The sequence below is a fragment of the Chrysochloris asiatica genome, unplaced genomic scaffold (genome assembly GCF_000296735.1).
Source record: "Chrysochloris asiatica unplaced genomic scaffold, ChrAsi1.0 scaffold00006, whole genome shotgun sequence".
Taxonomy (NCBI): domain Eukaryota; kingdom Metazoa; phylum Chordata; class Mammalia; order Afrosoricida; family Chrysochloridae; genus Chrysochloris; species Chrysochloris asiatica.
In genome coordinates, this window is record NW_006408524.1 from 27,528,111 (window position 1) to 27,536,219 (window position 8,109).

Below are 8,109 nucleotides of genomic sequence, written 5' to 3' on the forward strand. Positions count from 1 at the left end.
AACAACAACAACAACGGGTGAAAGCAGGAGAGAAATGGGTGTGGCTATAAATTACAACCCAAGGAGGAATCCTTGAGTTGAGGGAAAGACTCTGTGTCTTGACAGTGTCCAGTTGTGCTACTGTACTGTATTTTTACAAGATGTTAACATTGTAAGGAACTGGGTAGAAGGTACACAGGATCTCTGTATCATTTTTCACAACTTTATCTCAAAATAAAAAAAAGATTAAAGTACAAAAAAAAGAAAGAAAACAAGTTTCCTTTAATACTTTGCCTGAAAGAAAAAAATGTTTTATTGAATCATAAAGACTTCAGTAGCCTCAAAGTCACATATTCATAATTATGTGACTCAACAAATTAGCCCACTTACATTATGTAGCAATAAAATTATACTTGCATTATGACAATATGGATGTGTTCCACAGTAAATGCTGTCTAAGAATATGTAAATAGTTATAAAAACTCTAGAAGCAATCTAGTTTGTCAATTCTGACTCATCATGTTTAATGCAACACTTTCATATCCATTCAATTGTTGTTGTTGTTGGTAAGTGACTTTGAATCTGTTCCAACTCATAACAGGGTTTCCAAGGATCAGCTGGTGAGTTTGAACCGCTGAACTTGTGATTCAAACCAACTTTGCAGTCCTTATCCTTAGCCACACCAGGGCTTAACTGATAGCCACAGGAAATCACACAATTAAAAGTTGGAAAAGCTAACATATGAAATCAGTGCTTGTCAGGTGATGGAGCAATTATACATTCAAAGGACTTCTCTTGGCCTTACGTTGCTACTCATACACAAAATAATTTCATACAAAAAAAAAAAAAAAATCCTCCTAAACTAAAATTGAGTTCAAGATATGAGATAGACATAAAGTAATGATTTGTCCACATCAATCTCCCACACCATGGAAGATGTCAAGAAGAGAAAAACAAAGTATTCTGCATTCTTTTATATTCTTTATTGAAATTATTTTCATGTTTAAACAGAGGCAATATGTATAATGGCTTTAGGTTCAGACTTAGTTTTGTTGTTGTGGTTAGGTGCCATCAAGTCGGTACCAACTCATAACGACCCTATGAACAGCAGAACGAAACACTGCCTGATCCTGTGTTTCACAATCAACCTCACAATTTTTGCCACACTTGAGCCCATTGAAGCTGCCACTTTGCCAATCCATCTCGCTGGACCCTCCACCTTACCAAGCATGATACCCTACTCCAGAGACTGGTCCCTCCTGACAATATGTCCGAAGTATGAGAGACCAAGTTTGGCCATCCTGGCCTCCAAGGAGTATTCTGGCTGCACTTCTTCAAATACAGATCTGTTGGTTCTTTTGGCAGCCCATGGACCTTTCAATAGTCTCCTCCAACACCATAACTCAAAAGCATCAATTCTTCTATGGTCTTCCTTATTCACTGTCCATATTTTGCATGCATATGAGGTTATTGAAAATACCATGCGCTTGGGTCAGGTGCACTTTAGTCCTCAAGCTGACATCTTTGCTCTTCAACACTTTAAAAAGGTCTTGTGCAGCAGATTTGCCTAATGCAATACGTCATTTGATTTCTTGACTGCTGCTTCCATGAGTGTTGATAGTTGATCCAAGAAGAATGAAGTCCTTGACAACTTCAATCTTTTCTCCATTGATAAAAATGTTGTTTATTAGTCTAGTGGTGAGGATTTTTGTTTTCTTTACATTGAGATGCAATCCATACCAGACTCTGTGGTCTTTGATCTTCATCAGTAAATATTTTAAATCCTCTTAACTTGCAGCAAGCAAAGTTGTATCATCTGCATATCTCAGGTTGTTAATAAGTCTTCCTGCAATCCTGATGCCACGTTTTCTTCATATAACCCAGCTTCTCAGATTATTTGCTCGGCATACAGTTTGAATAAGTATGGTGAGAAAATACAACCCTGTCCCACACCTTTCTTAATTTTAAGCCATTCAGTATTCCCATGTTCTGTTTAGAGACACACAAACCCAAGTAGAATCTGATTTTGACATTTACCTATATGACTCGGGCAAATAAGTTATGTAAAATGGGAATAATGATTGGCTTCATTGTATTGTTGTGAGGATGAAATGAGGTTAAGAGTATAAGGCACTTAGTTCAATACCTAGAATGCAACAAGTGCTCAATAAGAGTTTAGTTATTCTCATGAGTGACCATCTAAGGTGCAACTATTGGTCTCTCCATGTGTGAAAGAAAGAAGAGTGATGAGAATTGAAGCTGCTTGGAATCAATTAGTCCAGTAGACTCACGGAACATGTGAACATCAGTTTCCATGACTCTGAGACCAGAAGAACTAGATGGTGCCCGGCTACCACTACCAACTGCTTTGAAAGGGAGGAATTGCATTAGAAGGTCCCAGATAGAGTGGGAGAAAATATGGAATAAAACCTAAAATTATAAAACACAACCAGGCTTCCTGGTCAGAAAGAGACTGAAGAAACCCAAGACTATGGCCCACAACCACCCTTCCAGTCTGGAAAGGACACCCTCATGGCCCAATTTTCATCCAAGTGGTAGAAAGGTAAATAGGGGAGAACAACAACACTAGTAAAGTGTGCTCACCATGGAATAGTCAGCCATTTAAGATCTCAAGGGCAACATTTGAGGACAAAGTTAAGAAGGGATGGGAAGGAGGGTGGAGTAGAAATAGGAACCACAGGGAGGAAGTGGGATAACTTACTACATGGAGGAGATTGAAACTGAGGTGAAATCAAGAATTTGATTTGTAGGATGTAAAACATGATCTGCTCTCTAGATCTTCATGCAATTCACAATAGAAAGTTTCAAAATAAAACAACTAAAAATAAGAGTTTAGCTATTAGTATAAAGGGTTTAATTATTTTGCTAAGAATGATCCTCGTAAACAGTTATTCCTGTGGGCCATCTAATAACCCCTTGGAACACCTCCCAATATCTGAGGAACTCCTCACCTGATGAATCCATGCCTGCCATATATAAAGGCCACAGATACGTTGCTGTTGAGAAGTGCCGTCAAGTCATAGCAACACCATATAGGGCTTCCAAGGAGCAGCTGGTAAGTTTGAACTACTGACCTTGCAGTCTAGTGCTTATCCTACAGTGCCACATCTGGACTATATTTACCTAGTATATAACATGTGACTTTAAAACTAATACGATCTAGTTTCCCAATTAGCATAATTATTACTTGTCATTTGAGTTTTCCACAGTAAGATTTGATAACCCAATTTGTGACTAGATCCCTCTTGATTGAATCTTTGTTTTGTTTTTCACATTCCTTTGCCATAAATTCATTTGGGAACTAGGGTAGTCATTTATTTAAAGTAATTTTTGTCATCCAAAAAGATAATTAAACTTCTTTTAAACTGGAGAGGCAAATGGCTACACCTGTTTTGAAATCCTAAAGTGACAGGGAAACTGGAGCACTGTATTCTTAGGTGTTTACAGTTCAAAAGAGAGGAAGCAATTCACAAGGCTGTAAGAGTAAGGGTTTGGGCCTTTCACTCTTCCAAGGGAACCTTCTGAGAAAGAGAGGACCGGGGGAGTGGTCTTTGTACCCTTTGTAAACCTTTGTAAACATAGAAAATCATTTTTTTTAATATATTAGTGCTTGAATTAGATTGTGGATTAATTGATTTTTTAAATACTTTTTATTGGGAATTGAGTGATTTACAGAGCAGATCATCAGTTTTACATTCAACAAATCAGAGACTTTGTTTCATTTCAATGATTACCATCCCTTCATTGTAACATCACTTTATCCCACTTCCGGTGATTCTTGTTTCCATACCTCCTTTTTTCCCAATCTTTCTGAATTTTGTCCTTATATAGAAGCAGCCCTTTTGATCTCAAAGGATTGACCATTCTGTGGTGTGTGTACCACACTAGTGTTGTTGTCTACCCATATACACCTATTGTTGAGTTGAAAATTGAGCCATGGGGTTGAGTCCAGAACTGAGGGATGACCAAGGGCTGTAGTCTCAGGGTTCTACCAGTCACTGTCTGACCAGTAAGCATGATTTTGTTTATCATTTTGAGTTTTCTTCCACATTTGTTCCCACTCTTTCCAGTCATTGGTAATGTTAGCCAAACACCATCTATCTAGTCCTTTTGGTCTCAGAGCCATGGAGACTGATGTTTGTATGGTCCATTATTCCACTGGACTAACTGTTTCCAAGTGTCTTCAATTTTCATCTCTTTTCTTTCCTCCAGATAGGAGGAGTCCAATAGTTGCACCTTACATGGCCTCTCATGAGCTTTTAAGATCCCAGTCGCTAGTCACAAAAGTAGGATGTAGAACATTGTGCTTGTGGACTGTGTTATGCCAATTGACCATGTTGAATCCTTAGACTATGATCCTGAGCCCCCAGACCCAGCAAGCCGTTTCCTCAAGGTGTTTATTAACGTCTAAGTTTTCATAATTTTGTACCCTATAGGCTCCACTACATTCATGGATAGGTTTGCAGCAAAGGTAAATACCCATGTACAAATATCCTCTGTCTAACCCTTATATATTTGTGAGCATGCTCCCTCTCTCCCTCCCACACCCACTCAGCCTGTGTATCTATCCATTTATCTACCCAGAGATCACTGCTTTTGCAGAATTTTCTATATAATAGTACTTACTCCTATTCCCCTTAACTCTTGAGCTCCTCCTTTTGTCTTCCTCTGCCTTCACCATTCTTCTGCCTACCTCCCTCTTATTATATACTACCTTCCCCATCATCCAAGTTAACATGTGTTTCTTTTAGTATGAAAACCTTTTCTTGACTTTTTAAAAATAGTGATCTCATACAATATTTGCCCTATTGTGATTGACTAATTTCACTCAGTAGACCATCCTCCAAGCTCATCCATGTTGTGAAGTGTTTAGCAGGTTCATCTTTATTGGATTAACTGATTTTTATTATATATAAAATATGACCAGTCACCCCACATTAAAATCTCAAAGAATGGGTTACAAAGAAAGTCTAGAAAACAAGTTTTAAAAAGCCATATCTGGAGAAAAATTAACAAACTAAAACATAGATTTGAGTAAATTATCCAGAATGTAGTAAAGACAACAAAGCAGTGGCTATACAAAAGAGAAGAATTGTGGAGGCGGTCCAACATAAACCTGTTTAGAGTTCCAGAGGGAGAAAATAGAGAAATCAAGGAGAAAATATATTTGAAATTTTCTGAAACTTTTCCAGAATGGATATATGATGAATCTCAGATCTAGGAAGTAAAATGAATGCCCAACAGGATAAACAAAGTCTACATTAAGAGACATTGGTGAACATCAGAATCCCCAAGACAAGGAGAAGATGTTTAAAATAACCAGAGATGACAGAATACGTATTAAAGAATCAGAATTAGACTTTATGGAAGATTTCTCAATAACAACAATGAAAACAAGAAGTCAACAGAGTAATATCTTCACATGGTTGAAAATAGTTGTCAAGCCAGAATTATATATCCAGTTAAACTTTCACTCACAAATGAAAGAGGAAAATATTTACAGGGACATGAAAGATGACATTTTGTCACTGCTTTACTTATTCATGTTTTGCTATAACAGAAATACCACAAGTGGATGGCGCTAACAAACAGAAATTTATTCTCCACATTTAGGAGGCTAAACATCCAGGTTCAGGGTACCAGATCTCAGGGCAGCCTTTCTCTTTGTCTGCTCTGGGGAAAGGTCCTTGTTTCCTTTCAACCTTTGTAGGTCCAACACTTAGAGGTCTCCATGTGTCTTGGCATCCGTCTTCCCCTGGGTCTAGGAGGTTCTTAATGCAGGGATCCTGGGTCCTGAGGATGCACTGTGATAGTTAAGGTTTTGTGTCAACTTTATGGGGCCAGGATTCCCAGTCGTTTGGCACTTGAGATGCGATTATCCCCATGGTGAAATCTAATAGAGTAGAGTTAATTTTATGATGATTGGCTAGGAGCAGCCAACCAATTGAAAGTATGTTTCCTCGGGATATGGCCTGCTTCCAATATAATGGACACTCAAGCAAGCTTGCTTGCTTTCTGCTGGGTCTAGATCTTGCATCTGGCTCATCCTCCAACCTGTGATTCTTTGAACTTGAACCAGTGACCTGCTCTGTTATCTGCGTGTCTGCTGGACCTGTCTGCCTACCAAACCTGCCTGCCGATCTTGGTTCATCTGACCCAGACTTGGAACTCTCCCACCTCTACAATTGTGAGCCATTTCCTTGATATAAACTTCTTTTTAGATAGATAGATAAATAGATAGATAGATAGATAGATAGATAGATAGATAGATAGATAGATAGATAGATAGAGACAGAGAATATAAGTTTCACTGGTTTTGCTTCTCTAGAGACCCCAGCATAAGACTTTTGGTACTGAGAGTGGCTCTTGTTGTAGTTGTTGTTAAGTGCCTTTGAGTTGACTCCAACTCAAAATAACCCTGCATAGGGTCTCCAAGGCTGTAAATCTTGCCTGTAGCAGAAAGCCTCATCTTTCTCCTGTGGAGCTACTGGTGGGCTAGAACTGTGGACTCCATGGTTTGAAGTTCAGTGCTCATTCTGTAAACCCTCCACCCTTCCCATCTTGAGGTAGCGCTGGGGGATAATGCACAGGACTACAAGGTCAGTTTGAACCTAAAGATCAGTGGTTCAGACTCACCAGCTGCTCCTCAGAAGCCCTATACAGTGTTGCTATCAGTCAGAAATGACTCAATGGCACCTAACAACAATAACAACAATTCCCAAACTGTATATGTAACTTCTAAGATTCCCTAGCTCAGAGAGAGAAACAAAATCATAAGGGTGAGTCTTGTACATTGCTTGTCAAGTCTGAGTAAGTTGAAGGGCACTGGTAACTCTGCCTGCATTCATAAAAAAGGTAAGAGAGCTGTTGATCCAGGCTGAGCTGGCAATATCAGTCAGCTATCTCACCAATAAAGCAAGTATGGGAAAGAAGCCAGGCTCTGGGGTTGGGGGCGGGGGGGCCGTGTACGGTACTTCTGTAAATTTATCAGGATCAGAAGAATAGAGCAGCTGTTTGGTTGGTCCGACTTACAATAGAGCAAGTGGTAAACGAACGGAATGGGACCAGTGTTAGGGAATCACAGTTCAAATACTACATAAAAGAACTCAAACTTTCCATTTGTGCCCTGAAAGAAAGCCTAATTACCTATAGTAGCAGAGTTGACAATTGCCAAAAAACAAACCCATAGTCTTATTGTAAGAGTGGCTGAATTATAACGCCTGCTCAACTCCCAACCTAGAATGGTGTCTGACGCTAAAGTGAGGCCATTGATCAGAAAGAAATGGGATCCTGAAACTTGGGATGGGGGCATTTGGGCAGATAATCAGGAAGCTGGGGACATAGAGCCCATAAATTCCATTGACTCACTCTTGCCAACAACCCCACCCCTCCCAGTTTTACTTCATTATTAGTAAAAACATTATTACCTTTGCTCATATTTGAGATGAACCCAGCTGTGCCTGCTGAAGTGATACCTGAGACATTGTCTGGGCTATCACCTAAAGCAGATACCTTGCAAGACGTTGCTGAAGTTTTCCAGAAAACACTCCACCAGTTATTGCTTCTAGACCTACAACTAGACTGTAGTCCCAGAGAATCCGAAAAGGTGAAGCACAATTTGTGACTCGGGAAAAAGTATGCACAATAACTCTGCAACAACTGCTTGATTTTTCTAACCTGTACAAACAGAAACCAGGAGAGTATGGGTGGGAATGGCAAATAAGGATGTGGGGTAAAGGTGCAAGAAACTTAGGGTTGGATTAGTCCGGGTGTATTGATGTGAGTTCACTAAGCACAGATTCTTCATTCAGTGTTTCAACTTGAGAGGTTAGGAGAGGGTCTGATTGTAGATTTGTTTGGCTCACTGAAGCCTGGATTGCACAGCGGCCTACAACAATAGCACATCAAGCTGAAGTACCAGACCTGCCTTGGTTTTCTGTAGAGTAAAGGAGCTCTGGTAGCGTAGTGGTTACGAATCGGGCTGCGAACCTTAAGGTCAGCGGTTCGAAACTACCAGCTGCTCCGCGGGAGAAAGATGAGGCTTTCTACTCCCATAAGGATTTACACCCTCGGAAACCCTGTACAGGGTCGCTATGGGTCGGAACCGAC